The sequence below is a fragment of the Pristis pectinata genome, chromosome 4 (genome assembly GCF_009764475.1).
Source record: "Pristis pectinata isolate sPriPec2 chromosome 4, sPriPec2.1.pri, whole genome shotgun sequence".
In the NCBI taxonomy this organism is placed as follows: domain Eukaryota; kingdom Metazoa; phylum Chordata; class Chondrichthyes; order Rhinopristiformes; family Pristidae; genus Pristis; species Pristis pectinata.
The window spans coordinates 9,651,067-9,678,073 of NC_067408.1; the positions used below are offsets into that span (position 1 = coordinate 9,651,067).

Consider the following 27,007-nt stretch of genomic DNA (forward strand, 5'->3'; position numbering starts at 1 on the left):
GTTAAGATTGTAATTTCATCACCAAATCTCTTGGAACTCTCTGGGACAAATGGACGCCTTTCCAAGTACAACCCAATTAATTCCCCTCGTTCCTCTCAGCAATGATTTCTGATGCCGAGCAAAACCAATTATAGAGACAAGGGAAATAATTAAGCATGAGAAACCCAACCCATGGATTACAAAAAAAGGCCAGATCCTTTAGGACCACGTTTCCAGTTAAATAACATGAGAGATCTGCTGGAAAGGATCTCCTGTGACACACACGGACCGCATTCAGAAGCAGCAAAAGACTGACCTATTGTTCTGAAACAAAAGCCATTCCACTCTGCAATTCGGAATCTAATTAAAATGTAGTCAAGAGGGGGATCATTAACCATGAGATTCAGAATTGCTCGTAACTATAAAAACATCACTTAATCTTGTAGGATGGGATCTGATGTCTTTGACAGAACATGCTTATTGAAGCAGGCAATCACCATGATGCTCTTGGGACAGAGAGGTGTGTCCTGGACAAAAGCTGTCCTGGAGTACTGATTCTACGATGAACAGTAGCTGTCTGCTATTTTGGACAGGTAGTCACTGATCACCCAAGAGCCTTGGCATTTATTAATGGTGACACAGGCTGTTCACAGACTGATTTCTCAGCCAAATCCTGTTTGGTCATCCCCTGATCATTCATATTTTCCTTGTGGCATTGGGGGAGGCCATTCGGCCCATTGAGCCTATGCCAGCTGTCAGAGCAATCTTATTCTCCCACCCATTGCTATGCAACCTGCTCTCTCTCACATGCTTATCAACTCCACCCTCATTCTCCTCCCACCCACCGACCAACTGACACATTAGATGTAACTTATAACGGCCAATGAACCGGCCAACCAGCAGGCGTTTGGGATGCGGGAGGAATCTGCAATGCTCAGCATGGGGAGAACATGTGTACTCCACACAGACAGCACCGAAGGTTGGGATTGATCATCGGTCACTGGAGCTGAGAGACAGCAGCACCACCCGCTGTCCCACTAGGCTGCCCTTCTTAGGCAGTCCCTCAGGGCTGAGGATGGTTTGGGTCCAGTCCAGTTCTGAGGAGTGCAACACTCTCTCTCTCTCTCTCTCTCTCTCTCTCTCTCTCTCTCTCTCTCTCACACACACACACACACACACACACACACACACACACACACACACACACACACACACACAAAATCCACCCACACACACAAATACACATACACAAACCCACACCACACACAAATACACATACACAAACACACACACACACACAAACGTTACACTCAAACACTCACAACACACACCCTCACTCACACAGATGTGTAGCTGTGCATGAGTGCATAGGTACATAACTGCAAATATATCCTATTCACATGTGTGTAAGCATGCATTCATACATAGTTAAACAGCAGGACAGCAGAGATGGTAGCATCCTTGATTCCATCAGTAACAGATAGCAATCAGTAGTTATGGGCTCGGGACACAGATTTAAAAGCTTGGACAAAAATTACAAAGAGGATGTGAGGAAGATGTTGCAGAGTCTGGTGATGATCTGGAACTCTCTGCCTGTAGGGCTGACGGAAACCATCAGTAAAGGCTTTCAAAAGGGAACAAAGACACCTGAGGGAAAATAACTTGCAGGAAAGAGTGGAAAAGCTGGACTGAATGGCCTCCCTCTGTGCTTTAACAGTTCCACGATTCTTTAACCAAAGCTTACTAAAATTTTGCCAGAAACTTACAATGCAGTACTTACAATGTAGTACAATCAGTTCCCTATGTAAGTAACACCTCATTGGGAGCTGAGGTATAACCAGTCCAGTCAGGTACATTATCGTGTCTTTACTTTCCTACTTCTTTTCCCTATCATCTGTTACTTTCTGCTTCACAGAATAACACACCACAGGAGGTGTCTAATTGGCCCATCAAACTTGTACTGGTTCTTTCGAAAAGCAAACAGGTTAATCCTGCTCTGTTGTTCGAAACCCCTTTTATTGTAAATATTTTCTTTCAAGTAGTGTGTGCATGCGAGCAGGTGTATCAGGTAAGAACAAGACAGGGTTTGGCTGGGATATCCCTCCAACAACAATCCTTCCTGCCTGACAGACTCCAGGTATCCCCAACATTTCTCCAAACAACTGTTGCTCCAAAACCACAGTGCAGAAGGTAACAGTTGGATTGAAAAATACCCACAATCAAAGTCAAAGTCGAGTTTATTGTCATATGCACAAGTACACGTATGCACAGGTGCAATGAAAAACTTACTTGCAGTAGCATCACAGGCACATAGCATCCGATAAGCAACACTCACAAAAAAAACATAAATTAAACATCAATTATACACAATTTTTACAAGGAAACACAATTCAAACAAAAAAAAGTCAATTTTAGTGCAAAGAGGTCATAGTGTTGCTAACCTGTAGTGATTAGGGTTTTGCTGTTTGGTTCAAGAACTGAATGGTTGAAGGGAAGTAGCTGTTCTTGAACCTGGTGGCGTGGGACTTCAGGCTTCTGTACCTCCTGCCCGATGGTAGCCATGAGGAGATGGCATGGCCCGGATGGTGGGGATCTTTGATGATGGATGTTGCCTTCTTGAGGCAGCGTCTCCTGTAGATATTACCGATGGTGGGGAGGGATGTGATGTATTGGGCAGAGTCCACTACTCTCTGCAGCTTCTTATGTTTCTGCCCATTCCGCAAGGATTCAAAGAAAGAGATACAAGAGACTGCAGGTACCTGAATCTGGGGCAACAAACAACCTGCCGAAGGAACTCAGAGGGTCAGGCAGCATCTGAAAAGGGAAATGGACTACTGACATTTTGGGTTGAGAGCCTTCATCTGGACTGAAAGGTGGAGGGAAGAGTAGGCTGTATAAAGAGGGACAAGAGCTGGAAGCGCCACCTCAGCTGAATCCACCTACTGCTTGCCAGCTCTTGCTCCACCCCTTCCCCTCACCTCTTTATACCGGCCATCTCCCCTGTACTCTTTCAGTCCAGGTGAAGGGTCTCAACCCGAAACATCGACTGCCCATTTCCCTCCACAGATCCTGCCTGACCCCCTGAGTTCCTCCAGCAGTTTTGTTTTCTGCACTGATAATTCAAACACCTGGCCCTTTAAGGACATTATTATATTCTTCTTCACAGCACAGACAAACACTGTGGGTGTGTTAATTTTTGCGGGGAAGCAGAGATCAGTAACTTTCTTGTATATTTAAAGCTCAGAGGATTTAATGACTGGATTTCTTCCCTTTAAAGGTTCCTCTTTTACTCTAACTGTTACATCTGGCATGTGATAGAGCACATGTTGAAACTAGACTGGCAAGTAAAAATGAAAAAGGTTAAAAATGGGATAATTCCTCCTGTGAAAGCTAATGGAAACCCTGGCCTCCCTCCTTGTTGCCCAATCTGGTTTCCTGGCTCATCTCATCCCACGCTCAGATTGTTCTGAGTTGAAATACTACTCTGGGGACATGGACCACACATAGCTCGGCTGAAACTCCAGTACAAAGTCTGTGCTGCACTGCTGGAGATACTACCTTCCAAACGAAACATAGACAACAGGCCCAAAAGATGCAGTGATTTTCAGTGAAGATGAGAGGAGTTATGCCGGGTCTCCTGGTCAGTATTTTCCTCTCAACCAACACCACAAAACAGATTAATTTGTGATCTTACGCTATTACAGTGCCAGTGACCCGGGTTCAATTCCGGCCACTGTCTGTAAGGAGATTGCATGTTCTCCCTGTGTCTGCGTGGGTTTCCTCTGGGTGCTCTGGTTTCCTCCCACATTCCAAAGATGTACGGGTTAGGAAGTTGTGGGCATGCTATGTTGGTGCCGGAAGCATGGCGACACTTGCGGGCTGCCCCCAGAACACTTTACACAAAAGATGCATTTCACTGTGTGTTTTGATATACATGTGACTAATAAAGAAATCTTGTCTTATCATCATAAAGCAAGAAGAACACACAGGTATAGTAGTAGACCAGCTGGTCCCTCAAGTCTGTCCCACCATTCAATATGATCATTGCCATAGAGTCATCGAGTCACACAGCACGGAAACAGGCCCTTTGGCCCAAGTCGGCCATGCCAACCAAGATGCCCATCCAAGCTAGTCTCACTTTCCTGCATTTGGCCCGTAACCTTCTAAACCTTTCCTATCCATGTACCTGTCCAACTGTATTTTAAATGCTGTTAATGTACCTGCCTCAACCACTTCCCCTGGCAGCTCATTCCACATACATACCACCCTCTGTGTGAAAAGGTTGCCCCTCAAAGTTTCTATTAAGCCTTTTCCCTCTAACCTTAAAACTATGCCCTCGAGTTCTTGATACCCCAACCCTGGGAAAAAGACAGTGCGCATTTACCCTATCTATGTCTCTCATGATTTTATACACCTCTATAAGATCACCTTTCAGTTTCCTACTTTCCAAGGAAAAAAAGTCCTACCTGTCCAACCTCTGCCTATAATTCTGTCTCTCCTGTCCTGCCTACAGCCTTGTAAATCCTTTCTGCACTCTTTCCAGTTTAATAGCATCTGCCCCAGACCTCAACTCTTCTTCTGTGTAAGTTCTTCATAGTCTTACATTCCCCAGTCTTCCAAAACAAAATACCCAGCTCCTCTTTGAGTACCTCCAATGCTCTAGCCTCCACAACCTTCCAAGATAGAGAATTCCAGACATTTATCACTCTGTTGTTTGTGGGAGCTTGCTGTGCATATAGAAACAGTTGTGTTTTAACAAAGTGCTGCATGCAGACTGATAGAGTGATCTGGTGGGGCAGCACTTAGTGTTACTGCCACACAGTTCCAGTGACTCGGATTCCAACCCTGGCCCTCAAATGTTGCCTGTGTGGAGTTTGCACGTTCTCCCTGTGACTGCATGGGTTTCCTCCCACACCCCAAAGGTGTGTCGAAGGATTAATTTCCTCCAATCCCATAATCCCGGTGTTCATGAGTAGCAAGAGAACTGAGGGGGACTTATAGTTATATGCCCCTCATCTCATCATGTCTATGCTGGAGGAACTCAGCAGATCGGGCAGCATCTATGGAGGGAAACGAACAGTCAATGAGACCCTTCATCAGGACTGGAACAGAAGAGGGCAGAAGGCAGAATAAAAGGGAAGGGGGAGGGGGAGGCAGATGATAGGTGAGTCCAGGTGATGGGGAGGTAGGTAGGTGGGGGGGGGGGGGGGGGGGAGAATGATGTGAGAAGCTGGGAGGTGATAGGTGGAGGAGGCAAAGGGCTGAAGAAGGAGGAATCTAATAGGAGAGGGCAGCAGAACAAAGAGAAGGAGGTGAGTGGGTCGTAAGGGTGGAGGAGGGGGAAGGGTTGAAAGGGCCACAGGAAATGAGGGAAAACAAAGGGGGAGGGGTTACCAGAAGTTAGAGAAATCGATGTAGATGCCGTCAGGTTGGAGATGACCAAGACGGAATATGAGGTGTTGTTCCTCCAACATGCATCTGGCCTCAACGTGGCAGTAGGGGATAGACATGTCAGTTGTGTTGCTCCAGATTTCCAGCATCTGCAGTCTCTCTTGTGTCTGTATACCTAACTAACCAAGTCCCTAGTCGATGGGTATGTAAGAGAGGATAGATTACAGGGGGGGAAAGAGGGTGGAATGGGACAGATGAGATTGCTCTGGGAGTCAGCATAGACTCAACAGTTTGATTGCCTCCTTCTATGATAGCATTTCCAACACATCAACAGTCACCATATGTCAAAACTGCTTCATTGATTACAAAGTACTTTGGTACAGGACATCAAGGAAGGCAGTATATCAATGCTAGGCTTCTTTGCTAAATGTTCCCTGAGCACGCTCTCCCACATGTCTATGCTGAAAGAACAGAGATAGCACGTACATCTCGCCAACACAGTTCCTGGTCAGCTAAAGGTAAAAATGTCTTTAACTGAAGAATTCTATTGAGGTTAGCTGCTGGTACGCTCAATAAAAAAAGCTTGATTGTAATTAAGCAAAAATATACAGTTTGCTGGACATCTGAAAAAACAGAATATTTTGGAAACACTCAGCAGGTCAGGCAGCAACTACCGAGAGGGAAACATTGTTAAAATTTCAGTGTTGAAAGTTCCCACTATTGCAAGAGGTTAATTGTTTGCAGAGCTTAATTTTTTATATTTCTTTCATTCAAAGCTCCGCGACTAAGCACATAAGAAATAGCCATTGCTGACTGAAAATAAACTTTTCATTCAACAGGATTACCATGAACTGCAGATTAATATTCAATCAACATTAGTTGTTCAAATACTGCCAACAAAGTTAAAATGCTTCACTGACTGTAAACCCTTATCAACATTCTGCTCTTCGCAGTCTAACTGCACTTGCCTGCTTTTAACACTTCTAAGGAAAGAAGGTAATATAAACATTTCAGAAATGTTAACTTTTCAAAATGTTTTTTATCAAGTAAGGTAGACTTTGGAAAATGAAAGTTCCTGTTGATATGCATTGCACAGGTTTTTAGTATGGCTGTTAGACCAGAGTTTCAGAATTTACTTTTTAATTTATAACCAGGCAAGGTGGGAATTCATTGCCCAATTGACTTTGAACTGTAGTTATTTCAGTCTGAAGTCACATCTAGCCCAGGCCAGATAGAGACCAGATAATTTTTTTAATGACAGCAGCAAACAATCTGCTGGAGGAACTCAGTGGGCCAAGCAGTATCTGTGGGAGGAAAGGAATTGTCGACGTTTCAGGTCGAAACCCTGCATCAGGACTGGGAAAGAGAGAACAAGTTCATCCAGGTAGCAGTGCAGGTGGGGGAAGGGAATGACTGGAATGAAGGGAATTTCTCTGATAGATTGAGACTGGATGACCTAATGTGGCAGTTAAGGGGTTTTTATGGGGCTTGTCCGGGAAGATGTGGGACGACTTGGGTAATCCAGAAACAACGGGTCACGGTCGCACCATAAAGTCTGCCATTTAGGACAGAGTTGAGGAGAACTGTCTTCACAGGGGGAATTGAAACTCAGTCCAAGAGGGCTGTGGAGGTTCAATTGCTGAGTATAATCAAGGCAGAGATTGATAGATTTTTGGATATTAAGGGAATCTAGGAACGTGGTTAATACAGGGAAATGGTGCTGTGGTTAAAAAAAAGTGTGATCTTATTGAATGGCAGAACAGGTGTGAAGGGCCAAATGGCCTACTCTTGCTTCTATTCCTTATGTTTCTCAGGTAATTGGTTAAGTCAGAGTACATTCATAAATTAGTAAACAGGTTTAGGATTTCCTACAGTTGGAGAATCATAAGACCATAAGATATAGGGGCAGAATTAGGCCATTCAGCCTGTTGAATCTGCTCTGCCATTCAATCATGGCTGATTCTTTTTCTCAACCCCATCCTCCCACCTTCTCCCCGTAAACCTTAACTCCCTTACCAGTCAAGAACCTATCAACCTCTGCCATAAATACACCCAATGAGCTGGCCTCCACAGCCCTCCATGGCAACGAATTCCACAGATTCACCACCCTCTGGCTGAAGAAATTCCTCCTCATCTCACTTTTAAGGAGATGTCCTTTTATTCTGTGCTGTCAGATCCTAGCCTCTCCCACTAATGGAAACATCCTCTCCCAGTCCACTCTATCCAGGCCTTTCAGTATTTGGTAGGTTTCAGTGAGATCCCCCCTTATCCTTCTGAACTCCATCGAGTACAGGCCCAGCGCTGTCAGACGCTCCTCATAAATTATGCCTTTCATTCCCGGGACTACCCTTGTGAACCTCCTCTGGACCCTCTCCAGGGCCAGCACACCCTTCCTTCGAATGTGTGGTACAAGTCAATGAACAAACATGACAGTAATTCTGAACGATAACCACTCTGCCTTCTAATGGAACATCCCATAAGGCTTGGATACTCGGCCTGCCTCACCTCCTCTTATGCCTGTACCAAGAAGCAAAGGCTACAGTAGTGGGCCAGGGGAAGTAGGTAATGAGAGCACTGCAACAACAGAAGTTGAAACGCAGCAAGAGCAGCCTGCACGTCAACCAAGCAACGGCAAAGCGTGGAAGGGAAGGCTATGGTGTGTAAAATGCTATTAGGTGGTGGAGATTACTGTGCAAACTTGGATGACTATGATGTCTATCTCAGCTCAAATGCTGCAGAAATTAGCTGGCTATACTCCTGCCAAACAAGATTAATGTTCACAATTTAATGCTCTGTTTCGGCACTCAACTGGAAGACAATAACTCTAAAAGTCGTTTCAAACTGCTTTTGATTTTTATACTGGAAGCGGCTGGCCCTTGTCACCTGCATCACTATTCTGGTGTCTCTCTCTCTCTCTCTGTGATTTGCTCTCTCTAAGATATTAGTTTGCTCAGCTGCCTTATCTCTATGGACAAATTTGTTTATTGACTCTGGCTGGTGATAAGAGCCTTCATCTGGCCCTCCTCTTCAGATCCACACGCCTGTACTTTGTGGCTTTGTCATAACTATCTCCTCACTACCATCTGGCCTCATGCATTTTCTACATCTTTCTCCCGATTAGCGATCATGCTTTCAGATGTACATTGAAATTGTTTCCCTCAATCCTTCATTCATCAGTTAAGGCAATCTTTAAAACCTACCATTTTTACCAGGCTTTCATTGTCAGTGCTAATATCTCTTAATGTGGCTCGCTCAGCATCAAATCTTATCTGACTGTGCTCCTGTCAAGTCCCTTAGGGATTGTGGAGTACAGTAGCATATTGATTCATTTCCTGGATTAACAGTCTACAGCACTGATATTATCCAGAGATAGGAGTTCAGATCCGACCACGCCATCTAAGGAACTCAATTTCATTCAGTTAAACAATTCAGGAATTTTTTTTTAAAAAAGTGATGTGGCCATGAAAGTGGTTTTCTAATGACCATGCTGCCATGCTTGCAGGCCTGGTCTACTTGTGATTCCAGACTCACGGGTCAGCTCTGAATTAACAGAGAAAGCCCTTCAGTTCAAGGGTACAGATGGATTAGAAGTAAGCATTGACCTAGCTAGCAACATATGCATTCTATGGAGGGAAAAAAATGCAGAAGGCAAACAAATTTATTACTGCCCCAATTAATTTTGATGAACTCAGAACCCTGGACTTATTCAGGAAGCAGCTGGCCCTTATCACCTGCATCACCCTTCTGTGCTTTTCTCTCTCTGTGATTCTGTCTCTCTAAGATATTAGCTCACTCAGCTACCTTATCTTCATGGACAAATGTGTTTGTTGACCCTCGTCAGTAATGGGCTTCTCTGTCTAACCTTCCCCTTCAGATTCACATGCCTGTACTTTTGTGGATTGGTCATAACTATCTCCTCACTGTTCCCTGGCCTCATGCTCTTCCTAATCTTTCTCTTGACTAGCGATCATGCACTCAGATGTCTGGCTTTGCTAGACGTTTCACAGGACAGTCAATAAACAAGATTTGATTATTAATAGAGAGATGGTGCAAAGATGACCATAGGCTCAGGTAAAGAGCAAAGTCTGAAGCAGTTTCCATAGGCAGGAAGAGAAGGATTTTGTAAATGGAAGGGGAGAGGCATCGGAAGCGAATTCCAAAGCTAAGAGGCTTGAGAGCTGAAGGCATGGCTGCCAACTGTGAAGCAATTAAACTTAGGGACACGCCTTTCAAACCCTCTCCACCTCCCTCTGCACTCTTAAGATGCTGTATCAAGCTACTTCGGACCAGCTATTTGCTCACAGAATAATAGAGGCCATTCGGCCATCATGTTCATACTGGTTGCAAACGCAACTCAGCCCAACCTCACCTTCCATTAGTAGGTCTACAGCCTTGGTTCTTCAAGGGCACATGCAAGTACTGCTTTAATGTGGTGAAGGCACGATAGCGTAGAGATTAGCGTAACGCTATTACAGTGTCAGCGACCCAGGTTCAATTCTGTCGCTGCCTCTAAGGAGTTTGTACGTTCTCCCCGTGTCTGCGTGGGTTTCGTCCGGGTGTTCCGGTTTCCTCCCACATTCCAAAGAAGTACAGGTTAGGAGCTGTGGACATGCTATGTTGGCGCCGGAAGAGTGGTGACACTTGTGGGCTGCACCCAGCACATTCTCAGTAACGCAAAAAGATTCATTTCACTGTGTGTTTCAATGTACATGTGACTAGTAAATAAATATTTTATCTTAAGGCTTCTGCCTTTCATTCAAAATAACCCCAGCCAATCCAATCTTTCCTCATAACACAACATTTATAACCCTGGTAACATTCTTGAAAATCTCCCCTGTACAAATTCCAGTGCAATCACCTCTAATGTGATGGCCAGAACTGTAAGGAACACACACAAAATAACTCAGCGGGTCAGGCAGTATCTATTGGAGGGAAATAGACAGTCGATGTTTCAAGCCGAGACCCTTCATCAGGACCAGAACTGTAAACTGTCCAGGAATAACTTCCTTGCTCTTATATTCTTTCCCTTGAGAGGGTCCTGTATTCCCTTATTAACCAGGCTGCCTAAATTACTACAGCAACTTTCCTTTATAAAGTGCCTTTAATGTAGCAAGGTGCTTAATCATAGATCAAAGCAGAGGATCCAAAGTTCATCAAAGATGTTGGTTTGAAGAATTCTGAAAAACAGAGAGGCACGGATGGTAATTGTTGGGATTATAAAGGTTCCAGGAAGCAGAGACTTGGTCTCCAAAACCGTACGACTGTCCTGTGGAGCAACATGTTTATTGTGATACAGGTCATAGTTGTTCATCCTCTCCCTTATGATGCATAGGTGAATAAAGATGTCACTAACAAGGGCCAATACCATGAAGAAGGGAGAAAAAGGATTGGAATAAAAAGATGGGCAGCAGTTTCCTGTTGTGATCTTTCTTGAAACATTGAAGATGCAATTCTATCTCTCTCTTTCTCATTCTCTCTTATTCACCAGTGTTTTAGTCGCCACTCTATAGGAAGGAAATGATGAAGCTGGACAGGGTGCAGAGAAGATTCGCAAGGATATTGTTGGAACTGGAGGGCTTGGGTTGTGACTGGATCATCTGGTTCTGTTTGCACTGAGCAAAGAAGGCTGAGAGGTGACCTGAGAGATTTATAAAACCATGAGGGGCATCGTAAAAGTGGATCATCACTGTCTTTGTCCCAGGGTTGGAGAGTCTAAAACTAGAGGTGCGAGGCGAAAGATTTAAAGGGAACCTGAGGGGCAAGACTTTTACACAGAGGGAGGTGGGTATATAGAACGAGCTGCCAGAGGAAGTGGTAGAGGCAGACACAGTTACAATGTTTAAAAGACAGTCGGACAGGTTCGTGGATAGGAAAAGGTTTAGAGGGATATGGGCCAAATGCAGGCAAATGAGACTTGCTCAAGAAGGCAGCAAACAATATGTTGGAAGAACTCAGTGGGTCAAGCAGCATCTATGGGAGAAAAGGAGTTGTCGATGTTTTGGCTTGAAACCCTGCAGATTTGTTGTTGCTGCAGATTACAGCAGCTGCAGTCTCTTGTGTCTCCATAGCTCAAGAAGTCATCTTGGTTGATCTGGACACATTGGGCTGAAGGACCTGTTTCTGTGCTGTATCACTCTCTGACTCTGACTCTAATGCCCTTCAGAGAAAGAATCTGTCATCCTTACCCAACCTGACACCAGACCCACATCAATGTGGTTAACTATCAACGGCCCTTTGAAATGGACCAGCAAGCCATTCAGTGTGAGGGAAATTAGGAAATTGCAAGTCAGGAAAAAGCCACTCCTCAAGGGTGCCTCCAACCCTGGTGGAAATAATTGGTAAACTTTTAATTTTCAAATCCGTGCATGTAAGATTGTGAATTTCCAATAATTCCGAATGAGCAACTCAAAATACGTGGCTTAGTGATGTTCAATCTGCTTGTGCTAACTGACCAAATAAATGTTTTGAATTAAAAAGGAATTAAATGCTGACTTTGCCAGAGCCTGTGGACTAAGAAAGTTTATGGTAAATAGAAGTAATGAGTAGATCTGCAGAGAGCAGCTTGCAACAAGTCGCCACGCTCCAGTGTGTTTGTGTCCACTGAGATCCTGTCAGAGTCCTCTGAGTATCCACCAGTATTTCACATGCATTCAGTTTGCTGCGACACAAAGTCTTAGTAAACAGTTAATGTACTTTCTTGCAAATAAATATTACCTCTTTTGGATATAAACTGTGTCTCAATGCACTACGAAGACATGTCTCACAAATTTGATAGAGTTTTTTGAGGAGGTGAACCAAGAAGATGGATAAGGGCAGGGTGGTGGACATCATCTACATGGACCACAGCAATCCCTTCATCCCAAGATCTGGTGAACCTTCTCTGAACTGCCTCCAAAGTAAATTCTTCTCATTAAAGAAGGCAACCAAAACTGTGTGCTGCTCTTCAGGTGTGGTCTCAGCAACACTTCCTAATTTGGTCTCACCAAAACTGCCAGCACACTTCAGCCAAAGTGCTGCATGTTCAGAATCTCCATGCTTCCATGTATCACTCCAAGATTCTCAAGTTTACTGGGCAGCAATTTGCAACCTGTACTGCAATGCTGGACTCCATGGCATTTACACTGGGAATCTCTTCAAGGGTTTTTAACCACATGAGTTTTCCACTGATTTCGATAGAGAATACCAGCAAGGGGTTAAGGTCAGTGTTGGCATTTTGGATATTCCTTTCAAAGCCTTTGTTAATTTACAATGTTTTTGTATTTCTTTTATTGGTTTTATTTTAAATGGTTTTAGAATATTTTAATTAGAAATATTTGGAATTAGGTCCCATGTTTGGATGCTGTCAAAGTAGCCTGGGCAAATAACTGCAGTGCCAATCAAGTGGGCTGCTTTGTCCAACAGTGTCAAAGTCAAAGTCAAGGTCAAGTTTATTGTCATATGCACAAGTACATGTATGCACAGGTTAGTGTTGGCATTTTGGATATTCCTTTCAAACTCTGAAGAATCTCGTGCAGGAGCTGCACTCATCCAGGCAACTGGAGAGTATTCCGTCACATTCCTGACGTGTGCCTTGTAAATGGTGGAAAGGTCTTGAGGTGTCAGGAGGTGAATCATACACCAGAGTACGCCTACGCCTAGCCTTTGACCTGCTCTCATTGTCACAGTACATATGTGTCGTTATCTTCCATCCAATTTTCAAGAAAACTGCAGAAGGAGAATTGGAAAAAGTTCAGATTTAATTAAGAGTGTCAGAACGAAAGACACTTCAGGAAATGGATAATGCTCCAGCCCAGCAGTAGACTGTCACTGGTGTGGTGGGAACCAGATAATTGGGTTAAGCTGTGAAAAGTAAGTCACTTGGAGAAATCAAGCATTCGACTGTGGCCCAATTAAGAGACATCTTTTCAATTTCTGATTCTGGTGGCTAATCTACTCTGCCAGACCAAACCAGGCCTCCATTAATGTCCTGTATGATATATTGGTTACGTCCAGTTCAAATGTAGGACTTCTCAAGATTCCTGGGTGATAATCAACTTCGTGTTGAACCAATGGGAAAGCAAAGATCGAAAGGAATTTCTTTCTTTATGAATGGTGACTTCACGTTGTTGTAACGTTTGCAACATGGGAACAATGCAAAGGGATGGACTACAAAAGTAGGAAGTCCTGGTGAGACCACACCTGGAGAGCAGCACACAATTTTGCTTTCCTTCTTTAACAAGAAGAATTTACTTTGGAGACAGTTCAGAGAAGGTTCACCAGACCCTGGGATGAAGGGATTGCCGTGGTCCACGTAGATGATGTCCACCACCCTGCCCTTATCTACCTTCTTGGTTCACCTCTATCAAATTTGTGAGACATGATTTCCCATGCACAAAGCCATGCTGACTATCCCTAATCAGTCTATGCCTTTCCAAAGTTATTGGAAGGGACTCTGAGAGACAAGGCAAATAAATCTTGTCTCTCAGAATCCTTTCCAATGACTTTCCCACCACCGATGTGAGCTGCACCTCAGTTTATCCCTGCTGCCCTTCTGAAATAAAAACACAGCTTTAGCTATCTTCCAGTCTTCTGTTATAAATAACTCTGCCAAGGCCCCAGTAATCTCCTCCCTTGCTTCGCATAGCATCCTAGGATAATCTAGTCATGCAACACCTCCTTCTTTGTAATGTTGATGTGCTTCAGGATGTCACTGCTCCATCCCTTGAACGTACTAGCTTCCATGTCTTTTTCCACAATGAGAAGTATTCATTTCAGACCTTGCCCACGTCCTGTGGCTCCACACATAGTTCACCACACTGATCCTTAAGGGTCCAACTCTTTCCCGAGCTCACCTTTTGCTCTTAATAGAATCTTTCAGGATTCTCCTTTGTGTTATCTGCTAGGGATATTTCATGTCCCCTTTTGCCTTCCAAATTTCCTTCTTAAGTGTACTCCTACATCCCTTGTACTCCTCAAGGGACTCATTTGATCTCAGCTGCCTCTACCTGACAGATGCCTCTTTCTTTTTCCTGACCAGACCCTCAATATCCCTTGTCAGCCATGGTTCTCTAATTTTGCTAGCCTCACCCTTCTCTCTAACAGGAACATGTTGGCCCTGAACTCTTCCAATCTCACTTTTCAAATCCTCTCGCTTGTCAGACATCCCTGTACCTGTAAGCAGCCTCTCCCAATCAACCTTTGCAAGTTCCTGTCCAGTGCCATCAAAATTAGTTTTCCCCCAATTCAGGAGTTTAATTTGAGGATCAGTCCTATCTTTTCCCATAACTATGTTGAAACTGATAGAATTATGGTTACTGGTCCCAAAGTGCTCCCCCACTGACACATCTTCAGCCTCATTTCCAAAGAGGAGGTTGAGTGTAGCCCCTTCTTTAGTAGGGCCATGAACTGTACATATTGCTTGAGAAAACTTTCCAGGACACATATAACAAATTCTGCACCATTGAATCCATCAGCAACAAGGCAGTCACAGTCAATATTAGGGACGTGAAAATCATTTACTATTACAACCTTATTGTTCCTACACCTATCTCTGATTTCCCTGTATATTTGCTCCTCTAATTCCCGCTGACTATCAGGGGCCTTTATAAGAAAAGATAAGATTTCTTTATTAGTCACATGTACATTGAAACACACAGCAAAATGCATCTTTTGTGTAAAATATTCTGGGGGCAGCCCGCAAGTGTCGAGGAAACCTAAGCAGTCACGGGGAGAATGTACAAACCCCTTAAAGACAGCGGCCGGAATTGAACCTGCGCCGCTGGCGCTGTAATAGCATTACACTATCTGCTATACTACCGTGCCTTCAGTATAATCTCATCAAAGTGATCACCCCTTTCTTACGTTTTGGAGGAAAGAAATTGGAATTGGTTTATTATTGTCACATGTATCGAGGTACAGTGAAAAACTTGTCTTGCTTACCAGATAGATCAATTCATTACACAATGTGTCGAGGTAGTACAAGGTAAAACGCTCAGTGATGTAGCAATGAAGATTGAGATGTGTAAGGTTCTAGAACTAGAGGAACGCAGAGATCTGGGAGAATTCTTGTTTATGGACATAGGAAGGGTTGAGCCCACAGTGGGGTATGAAAGCAAGGAACAGAGTTTTAAGATCAAGACATCATTGGAAGGGGAGTTAATGTGAGTCACTGAGATGTTAGGTCAATGAGACTTGGGATGAGTTAGCTTGTGGGTTGGAGAGTTTTGGATAAGTTCTTGTTAACAGCCAAACGAAGGCGGGAAATCAACCGAGAGGACATGCAAGCACAGTGAACAGAATAAAAGAACACCAACTGTTCCTGCATCCTTTCTTACCCTCATTGAACACAAATCTCATTTCAAGGTCTGCTTAAAAAAAGGAATATAAATGGAGTACAGAATTACTGGCCTAATCTTTTTTTATATATAAGACCTTTTTATATATAAGAACTCCTTTATTTGTAAGACCTTGCAGGTGGTTTTGGATAAAGCACGTAATTAGCTTGTCAAGAAATATTTTGCATCAGTAAAGATCATGCTTCAGTTCACTGATTGTCAAATCCATGTGGCACAGTTGGGAAAATAACAGTCGTTGAATGGCGCAGTTTAAAATGAAAGTCAAACACAAGTTTTACACTAAGGCTATGAAACGATTGAGCTTACGGATGTCCATCGGAGGAATTTCGATAAGCAATTATTATTGTTCCTTTCATCACCAATAAACCAGCATTGTCATTTTTTCCAGCAGGATTTCACTGCTGCGGTCAGTTAACTGTGACTCCAGCCCTTCCCAACATGAACATTCCAACAAGGACTCTGCATCAATATTAGAAACCCTAATTTTTTCTGCTCACCTGAGGTAAGTGGTTATGCAACCAATTATAAGCAATACAGTCCATGTCCCCACTGAGACTTCAAACTACTGGAATCCTATAGACTAATCTTCCCTGAAATCCACTGCTTTGGAGCCAGTGCTTGGCCACTTCAATTGTGCATTTCCACACTGCAGATCTCATCCAATAACTCTGCCATGAAGAGAACAGGACACGTAGCCTCTCTCTGTGCTGGAACCATTTGTGACTCCGATAATTTCTCATACAAAATCCCATGTTTATAACCCTGATCATCCCTTGCAAATCCTTAATTCCACCTCTGAACATGTTTTGAGCTAACCACCATTCAGTCAGGCCGGCTAAGATCTACTGAGTGCGGCAAGTAACAGGAGCATCAAATCAAAGAGATCCTTGGTGCTAAAACAAGCTGCTGGAAGGACTCATCCCATCAAGCAGCATCTGTGGTGGGTAAGAGATTATAGACGTTTCAGGTCGAGACCCTGCATCCAGTCCGGATGTAAGGTTTTGACCTGAAAAGTCAACCATCCCTTTGCCTCCACAGATGGTGCTTGACCTGCTGATTTCTTCCAACAGTTTGTTATTGCTCCAGATTCCAGCATCTGCAATTTCTTGTGTCTCAGGTCCTTAGTGATCCTGAATCCCCATGTGGCTGCACCAAAGCCCTGTCTAACTGCAGCCAGACATGCTTGCTGCTGTATTCAGATCCTCTTCCTAACACACCAGTGTCCTTGCTGTACCTGAACATTTGTTTTGAATGGCTGATGTACGTCTCTTATATTGAGCTGGGGTTGGGCACTGAATGAAAATATAAGGTTCAAAGAAATGAAGGTTCTAAAATTCTGCAGAGAAAGGAACTTGAAAAAGGAAATAAAGACTCTGGGAACTTGAGCAATGTGTTCATTCCATGGATGTGCCCACTGCCAATTTCACACTCAAACAAAGTCGACTGAAAATATGGGACTGTCTCCATCGTACAAGTTGAATTTGGGGCTCAGTTGAAAAGTTGAATACATTTTGATGGTGTTTTAGTTCAGAAAGGGCATTAAGGGGTTTTCCAAACAAGGCAAGGAAACTGAATATTGGTGATCCAACTGAATGGTGCAATAGGCTGGAGGGGCTGAGAGGACTTCTTTGCGTCCCGCTCTCTTTGGTCTGTATTTATACCACTGCTTCCTTGTTGGGCATGGTAGTGTGAAAAAAAACAAGAAGATGCTGGAGGAAACAACAAGATCCTGAAGAAGGATCCTGACCCAAAATGTTGACCATCTACGTTTTTTCCACAGATGCTGCCTGGCCTGCTGAGTTCCTCCAACATCTTGTTGTTTCTTCATCTCAGTTCCAGCATCTGCAGTCCTTTGTTTCTCTGGGCATGGTGGTGAAGTGGTTAGAAGGCCTGGAGCTCAAATCTTAACTGGAGAAGTGAAATCCAATTAATAAGATAAATCTAGATGAAAATAAAAAGCTGGTATCAACAACCGTGACCATACAACTTCCGGTTTGAGATCAAAACCCATCCATTTCACTAAAGTCTATCAACCTTACCCAGTCTGGTTTGTAAATGACTTCAGGCCCACAAAAATGAGATTGGATCGGTGTAGGGTAATTAGGGATAGACAATAATAGTCAGCCATGCAGTTGGAATGCATGGGCAATGAATAAATAAATGAAATAGATTTGTTGCATTCAGAAGTACAATATATCTTCACTAACAACAGGTCCTTCTATCAACGAGCTCCACCTATGTAACCCTGAAAGAACAAAAGAAAACTTAATGAAATGAAATGAGATGGAGGGTCAAAGGGGGTGGAGTTAGAGAAAGGAAATCCTCTCGACTTCAATATAACCAGCAAGTGAGTGAAAGGCTTTGTCAGTCAGCATCAACAGTTTTCAGTGCCGGCAACTCTTCGAAGATCTTTCCCTCAGATGTTTAGGGTACCTATTGGGAAAGATGTCAATACATTTTAGAGGCTTGGGTATTCCTTAAGGTGATAGAGAATACTGCTGCCATGGCAATTGCTTGCCCAATTAAGTCCTCCACACCAGGGAGGAACAACACCTCATATTCCGCCTTGGGAGTCTCCAACCTGATGGCCTCAACATCGATTTCTCTAATTTCCAGTAACCCCTCCCCTTCTTTTACTTCCACCCACCCACCCCCCACCCCCCGTCCTCCCTTATTCCTGTGGCTCCCTTCCCCTGCCTTGAGGAGCTGCCCATCTCCTCTCCCCTCCCCCATCCTTTATTCCATGGTCCACTGCCCTCTCCTACCTGATTCCTTCTCCTTCAGCAACCTGCCTCTTCTACCTATCACCTCTTAGCTTATTACATCTTCTCCCCCTCCCCCCCCCACCTACCTTCCCCCTCTCACCTGGACTCTTATCACCTGATCTCACCTATCACCTGCCTGCATGTACTCCCACCCCTGCCCCCACCTTCTTATTCTGGCTTCTGCCCTCTTCCTTTCCAGTCCTGATGAAGGGTCTCGGCCCGATACGTCGACTGTTTATTTCCCTCCACGGATGCTGCCTGACCTGCTGAGTCCCTCCAGCACTTTTTGAGTGTTGCTCTAGATTCCAGCATCTGCAGAATTTTTTGAGTCACCAAATACTAACATTTGGTTTGCCAAAACTAAACTGGAGACAACTTGAATGGTTCAGTTTCAATTAATATGGCCTTGTGGTTGAGATAAAATCCCAAGACATCACTACCAAGAGATTGATTCGGTGACCAGTGCCTTGACCACTGATGATATCACTGATGACATCAGAGCCAGATTACTCATGCTTTCACACAACTCATTACATCATATATTTCTTTTTTTTATGACCTGCTAGCCTAGTGAGCATGCTCTGATGTGTGTTCAGCATTTTATGTTTGATCAGGGGAACATTAACAAAACATATTATTTACATCTGTGCTTCATTATTATTGGGTGCTCCTTCTGGCCCCTTGCTGCTCTCCATTGTCCTATCCCCAGGCCCCACACATGACCCTGACCAACTCTGACAAGCAAGCTGTTGAAGTGATCTGGTACCACACTCCCACGGGTGCTAAATAGAGATTTTCAACTTCCTCTGGGATTAAAAATGACAGTGCATAGAAATATTCATAGAATTCGTTCAATTGAAAAACTAGCTCTGGCAAATCAAGACACAATACATCCTAATTCCTTCCAAAAATGGCATTTCTAAAAGAGGAGGTGAAACAGATCCACTCCTGGATGAAAGATAGAATCCCAGCAGGGAAACAGGCCCTTCAGCCCATTGATTCCACACTGACCACCACTACTACAGTTTAGCAACATTGTGATCATTTTGTACTAAAATGGACTTTGTTTTTTCTTGTTTGAGTTGTGTGCTTTTTTGTAAAAATTGTGGATAATTTATGTTTTTCTTGTGAATGCTGCTTATATGATGCTATGTGCCTGTGATGCTGCTGCAAGTAAGTTTTTCGTTGCACCTGTGCACACATGGACGTGTGCATCTGAAAATAAACTCGACTTTGACTTGACCATCAAAAACTCATTGACACGATCCTGTTTTTATTTACCCCACCTTCCCATCAGCTTCCCCCCCCCCCCCCCCCCCCCCCACCCGAGATTCTACTGCTCACTTACAAACTAGCGGCCAATTAATCTACCAATCCGCACATCTTTTGGATGTGGGAGGAAAGAAGAGCACTCGACAGAAACCCATGCAGTATTGGTATAGGTTTATTATTGTCACTTGTACCGAGGTACAGTGAAAAACTTGTCTTGCATACCGTTCGTACAGGTCAGTTCATTACACAGTGCATTAAGGTAGTACAGGGTAAAAACAATAACAGAATACAGAATAAAATGTCACAGCTACAAAGGAAGTGCAGTGCAGGTAGACAATAACATGCAAGGTCATAACAAGTAGATTGTGAGGTCAAGAGTCCATGTCATCATATAAGGGAACCGTTCAGTAGTCACCGGGAGAATGTGCAAACTCCACACAGACAGCACCGGAGGTCGGGATTGAAATTGAGTTGTGGAGCTGTGAGTTAGAGCAAACTGCTGTGCCACTGTACCGCCCAAACATAATCTACCAACAAAGTACCTCTGATGCACAGTAAACAGCTCCCACAGTCAGTAACATGATCAAGACCAGGTATTATTGGCTGATGAATAAATATTGGCCAAGGCACACTTGTTCTTTAACTCATCAATGTGGCGTCTTTTTACGTCCACCCGAGAGGAAATATTTTGATTTTAACACCTCAGAATCACAGAACAGTTGAAGAAGGACGTTTATGCCATTGAAACCACACTAGTTCCACGTGAGATCAATCCGGCTCGTCCTCTGCCTTCTCCCCCTGTCAGTCCACAGCCCAAACAAATATCACTTTATTAAAAAAAATGAAAACGGTTAAGCTGTTTGGCTATTCCATTTCTCCTACTGTAATCATTAACTTTGAATGAACTGAAGAGCTTTTTGACTTTTCTTTGCAGCCGAGATGGTAAATCCATATATTCATCAGAATAAGCAAATAAAACCTCATGTGGTATCTGTTTTTAATTTCCTGGTCATTAATTTCCATTTGTTAGTCCTCTATCTCAACATTATTTTGAGGTTTATTTTGGCAATTGCATGCAATGTTAGCAACAGAACAATGAGAACATTTCATCTAATGCTCGAGTTATTCTCCTACGCTCCGCAGAGACTTAGCAACACATATTTACATACCACTTTGACCCAACAAAATCATAAAAGGTAATGCCACAGATGGAGGCTATTTGGCTCATTATGCTCATGCTAGCCAACGAGACCTTTATAAGATTTCTTTATCAGTCACACGTACATCAAAACACACAGTGAAATGCATCCTTTGCGTAGAGTGTTCTGGGGGCAGCCCGCAAGTGTCGCCACACTTCCGGTGCCAACATAGGATGCCCACAACTTCCTAACCCAGACGCCTTTGGAATGTGGAAGGAAACCGGAGCATCCGGAGGAAACCCACGCAGACACGGGGAGAACGTACAAACTCCTTACAGACAGCGGCCGGAATTGAACCAATATATTTAAACTGTTTGGACTAAATGCAGGCAGATGGGACTAGCTCAGTTAGGCAACTTGGTCAGCATGGACACATTGGGATGAAGGTCCTATATAGCTCTATGACTAATTCCCACTTTGTAGCAGTTAACATAAGACTATTACAGCGCCAGCGACCCGGGTTCAATTCCGGCCACTGTCTGCAAGGAATTTGTACGTTCTCCCCATGTCTGCGTGGGTTTCCTCCGGGTGCTCTGGTTTCCGCCCACATTCCAAAAGACGTACGGGTTCGGAAGTTGTGGGCATGCTATGTTGGCGCCGGAAGCGTGGCAACACTTGCGGGCTGCCCCCAGAACACTCTATGCAAAAGGTGCATTTTGCTGTGTGTTTCGATGTACATGTGACTAATAAAGATATCCTATCTTATCTCTGTGCTCATCCAGCTACCCCTTCAAGACGATGAATGCTTCTGTGTCTTCCACACTCTCAGGCAGTGAGTTCCAGACCCCCAGCAGTCATAGAGTTATAGGGCATGGAAGCAGACCCTTCAGTCCTTCTCATACATGCCAACCCAGGTGCCGACCTGAGTTCGTCAAATTTGCCTGTGTTTGACCCATGTCCCTCTAAACCTTTCCTATCCATGTGCCTGTCCAAATGCCTTTTAAATGCACTAATTTAACCCACCTCAACCACTTCCTCTAGCAACCGTTCCATATACACACTACCTTGCGAATAACTTGTCCCTCAGATCCCCTTCAAATCTTTCTCCTCTCACCTTAAACCTATGCCCTCTAGTTTTTGACTCCCCCACCCTGGGTAAGAGACTGTGACCATCCACCTCATCTATGCCCCTCATTTATCTTACGTACCTCTGTAAGGTCTCTCCTCAGCCACTATCGCTCCAGGGAAAACAGTCCCAGCCTATCCAGTTTCTCCTTATAACAAGTCCTCTAGTCCCAGCCACATCCTTGTCAATCTTTTCTGCACACCAGGGGTGATTTCTTTCCCCCAAACACCGCTCTGTTCCTTCAATCAATTACATTAAACCTTTTAAATTTAAAGTTAGAACAGTACAGCACAATACAGGCCCTTCGGCCCACAATGTTGTGCCAACCCTTAAACCTCGCCTAAGACTATCTAACCCCTTCCTCCCACATATCCCTCCATTTTAACTTCCTCCATATGCCTATCTAGTAATCTCTTGAATTTGACCAATGTACCTGCCTCCACCACCACCCCAGGCAGCACATTCCATGCCCCAACCACTCTCTGGGTAACAAACCTTCCTCTGATATCTCCCTTGAACTTCCCACCCATTACTTTAAAGCCATGCCCTCTTGTATTGAGCATTGGTGCCCTGGGAAAGAGGCGCTGGCTGTCCACTCTATCTATTCCTCTTAATGGCTGATGCTTGCAAATGTCTCACATCTCCAACTTTACTGTTTCTTCATACGTCTTGCATGAGCTCTGTATTCATGATTATTTTCTTTCATTAAGTAATTGAAATATAAAATGAAAAAGAAAAGCTCCAGTCAATTACCAAGACCTACCATGGAATAAAAAGATGTACAGCTAAACAGGGCCCAGTAGAATTGGCCACAATCCAAGATTGAACTGAAGTCTCTAGGGACTAAAGATGAATCTGCTAGAACCCTGTAATTAGTGACGAGTGAGAAAAACAAAATCAATGGACCATTTATCATAATGAAGTCTTTTTCCAATTCTTTTTTCTGTGTGCCAGGGGTCCAGTTTCCATGATGCATGACTATTTTACTTTGAACACTTCCAATGAGTGGTGGGGGAAAAGATTGTCCAGCAGTTGGGGATGATCCTAAAAGGTAACAAAGATTCCCTTTGCTTCAACAACTTGTAATGGAGACTGTTCAGAGACAACTCACTAGATGGGTTCCTGGGTTGAAGAGGCTACAATGCACGGGATCGTAAGAGGCTGCAGAGGGCTGTAGACTCAGCCAGCTCCATCACGGGCACAACCCTCCCCACCATCGAGGATATCTTCAAGAGCTAGTGCCCCAAGAAGACGGTATCCATCATTAAGGACCCTCACCATCCGGGACATGCCCTCTTCTCGTTACTACCATCAGGGAGGAGGTACAGGAGCCTGAAGACCCACATTTCAATGATTCAGAAACAACTTATTCCCCTCTGCCATCACATTTCTGAATGGTCCATGAACCCATGAACACTACCTTATTATTCCTTTTGTTTTTGCACTATTTACTTATTTTGTAATTTATAGTAATTTTATGTCTCTGCACTGTACTGCTGCCACAAGACAACAAATTTCACATTATATAAGACAGTGATAATAAACCTGATTCTGATTCTCTCATGAGGAAAGGTTGGGTAGTTTAGCCCATACTCGCTGGAGTTAAGAAGAATGAAAGATGATCTTATTGAAGCAGAAGATTCAGAGCAAGCTTGACAGGGTAGATGGTGAGAGAATTCTTCCTCTTGTAGGGGAATCGAGAACTAGGGACATCGTTTCTGAAGAATGGATTAAGTATTTAAGGGAGAAATGGGGAAGAATTTAATCTCTGAGTGTTTGTAAATCTTTGTAATTCTTCCAGTCAGCAATGGAGGCTGTCAGTGAAAGTGTTCAAGGCCAAGATATACAAGTTTTTGGAGTTTATTCATATATTTTCTTTCACATTCGCTTCCAACTTTGTGGCCATTTGGTGCATTGAATCTATGCCAGCTCTCAGAGAATTCCCACCGGTCCCTTTTCACCACTTATTCACCAGCAGCTTATTCTCTCTCACTTGCAGAGGTGTCTATAACCAAGGGATATTGGTTTAAGGGGTAGAAGATTTAGATAAGATATCTTTATTAGTCATATGTACATCGAAACACACAGTGAAATGCACCTTTTATGTAGAGTGTTCTGTGGGCAGCCCGCAAGTGTTGCCACGCTTCCAATGCCAACACAGCATGCCCACAACTTCCTAACCCGTACGTCTTTGGAATGTGGGAGGAAACCGGAGCACCCGGAGGAAACCCACGCAGACACACGGGGAGAATGTACAAACTCCTTACAGACTGCGGCCGGAATTGAACCCGGGTCGCTGGTGCTGTAATAGCGCTACGCTAACTGGTACAGGAGATCTGAAGAAGAATTTTTTCACACAGTGGGCAGTTGGAATCAGGAATGCACGAGCTGAGGGAGTGCTGGAGGCAGAAATTCTTACAACATTTAAGAACTATTTAAAGCTGCAGGAGATACAAAGCTCTGGTCCGAGTCCTGGAAAATGGGTTTAGTATAGGCAGATATTTGTTGACCAGTACAGACATGGTGGGCTGAAGGGTCTGATTCTGTGCTATATAACTCTATCACTGAACATCTCTACCCTGCTTTTCAACCATCCATTTACATGAGGGGTTAGTCACCATTATCAGTAAACCAACCAACCCAGAATGTCTTTTGGGAAGTGAGAGGAAACTCAGAGAAACTTATGGGGGTCACAAGGAGAACATGCAAACTCCACATAGACAGCGCTGGAGGTCAGGATCAAACCTGAATAGCTGACGCCATTGGTCAGCAGCACTGCCACTGTGCCATTCAGAGAGAAGTCACAGAGGAACAAATATCACGGGGAAGTTGAAACCAAGATCAGACCATCTGTAAAAAACAGAAACAAAGGATGCTGGAATCTAGATGAAAAACACAATGATGCTGGAGGAACGCAGCAGGCCAGGCAGCATCTGTGGAGAAAAACAAATGTTTCAGGTCAGGACCCTTCTTCACGGATGCTGCCTGGCCTGCTGAGCTCCTCCAGTATCATTGTGTTTTTCAGACCACCCGTGATCTTATCTGATGTCTCAAGAGATTAAGTCCTTATTTTAATTTCAAACTATTTCTGGGCATCAAGTCACAACTTTCTTTTCTCCTATTAGGCTATGTTTTGTCAAAACAGACTTTGCAAATATCACAGAGTACAAGTAGTGTTTAGTGTTTACATTCAGGAAGGATGATTTAAGCATCAATTAGAAGAACCGACAACCCAAAATTACTTGGAATACATTGCGCGGCTGCATAAGATGTGAATGATATATCATCCCAATGACAGGGCTGCAAGAATGGCCAGAGGATTGAGACTAATTGGATAGTTTGTTCAGTAAAAGCAGGCACAGGCATGATGAACCAGTTGACTTAATTTTACTGTTTCATTCTGTAGTTCCTGTACTGGTGGTACATAGAGTCAAAGAATTATACAGCACAGAAACAGACACAACTCATAAATGCCAACCAAGATATCTATCTGAGCTAGTCCCATTTGAGTCCCATTTTAGAAGGATATGGGCCTGTGTTTGGCCCATATCCCTCTAAACCTTTCCTATCCATATACCTGTCCAAATATCTTTTAAATGCTGTACATGTAGCCGCCTCTACCACTTCCTCTGGCAGCTTGTTCCATATACCCACCACCCTCTGTGTGAAAAAGTTGCCCCTCGGGTCCATTTTAAATCTTAAATCTTACCTTAAATCTATGCCCTCTAGTTTTAGACTTCTTGGTGGAAAAAGGAGTAAGTAATTCTGCCCTCACTACCCTTTCAAGCATAGGTTCCAGACCCTTACCATCCTCTGGGTGAAAAAAATTTCCTCATCTTCCCTCTAATCCTTCTTACATTAGAAGTAGATAGTTGGTTATGAGACATTTTGGGACATCTCATGACCACGTGAATGCATGTTCTTTCTTTCAAGGATAAAACTCAATGGGATTGAGGGGGTGGGAAGGTAGAATGGAGGCTGAAGGAAAAAAGACAAAACTGTTTCTTTGGAATTCAATACAAGAGGTTAAGGCAGCCTTGATGTACAAGACAATTAGTGAAGCATCATTCGAAAAATAAAAATGTTGACCTCAAGGCTTGAAGCAGGCACTTATTATTATTCTGGATCACAGCTTCAAACATTTATATGTCTGTTTCAAAGATGGGCCAGTCAGAGAACTGACAGCCTCAACACACATGGTTCAACATCCATTAATAGGCTGAAGAAGCTATCAAGGAAGATGTCCAACACTGTAGGAGTCCCTCAGTTATTACAACTAGCTATTTCTTCTGTAGGTCATCATCCAACTGTAATATCGACTCAGGTGTTACCTTTGTATAGCTTGACCTGCAGTGTATACCCCACAACTTTACTATTAGCCAAACCTTCCACTTCTTCACCTGTGTAATCACTCATCATTAACCCATTTGATCAGGCAACCCAAACCATTTGATCAGGCAACCCCTACAGTTGGAGAGCAAGTCCTGATGAAGGGTCTCAGCCCGAAACATCAACCGTTCATTTCCCTCCATAGATGCTGCCTGACCCACTGAGTTCCTCCAGCATTTTGTGTTCATGACCCTTACAGCTCATCTTTATCGCGACACTGATGCCACAGAGACTCCCATTGTTGTTTCTACTTGCCTGACACCTTTTCTTCAAATCAAAACTACCTTTTAATATTAATCTGTTGAAGGATTTTCACCATGAAACTTTAACTCCGTCTCTTTCCAAAGATGATATTTGACTTTATAAGATAAGATTTCTTTGTTAGTCACATGCACATTGAAACACACAGCGAAATGCACCTTTTGAGTTGAGTGTTCTGGGGGGCAGCCCACAAGTGTCGCCACGCTTCCGGCGCCAACATAGCATGCCCACAACTTCCTAGCCAGTATGTCTTTGGAATGTGGGACGCGGAGCAAACCCACGCGGACACGGGGAGAACGTACAAACTCCTTACAGACAATGGGTGGAATTGAACCTGGGTCACTGGCGCTG

The 27,007-nt window shown here is 43.7% G+C and overlaps 1 protein-coding gene and 1 long non-coding RNA gene across 5 annotated transcripts in view; one reads left to right on the top strand and one right to left on the bottom strand.

The window, feature by feature from the left end:
* The window catches only part of LOC127569073 (protocadherin-1-like), a 443,419-nt gene that overhangs the window by 317,526 nt on the left and 98,886 nt on the right, over nt 1-27,007 (bottom strand). The window lies entirely within an intron of this gene.
* LOC127569094 (uncharacterized) lies at nt 6,668-17,811 on the top strand. The gene is made up of 3 exons (XR_007956143.1): nt 6,668-6,754; nt 16,096-16,206; nt 17,485-17,811. It is a non-coding gene; the product is annotated as an uncharacterized LOC127569094 (long non-coding RNA).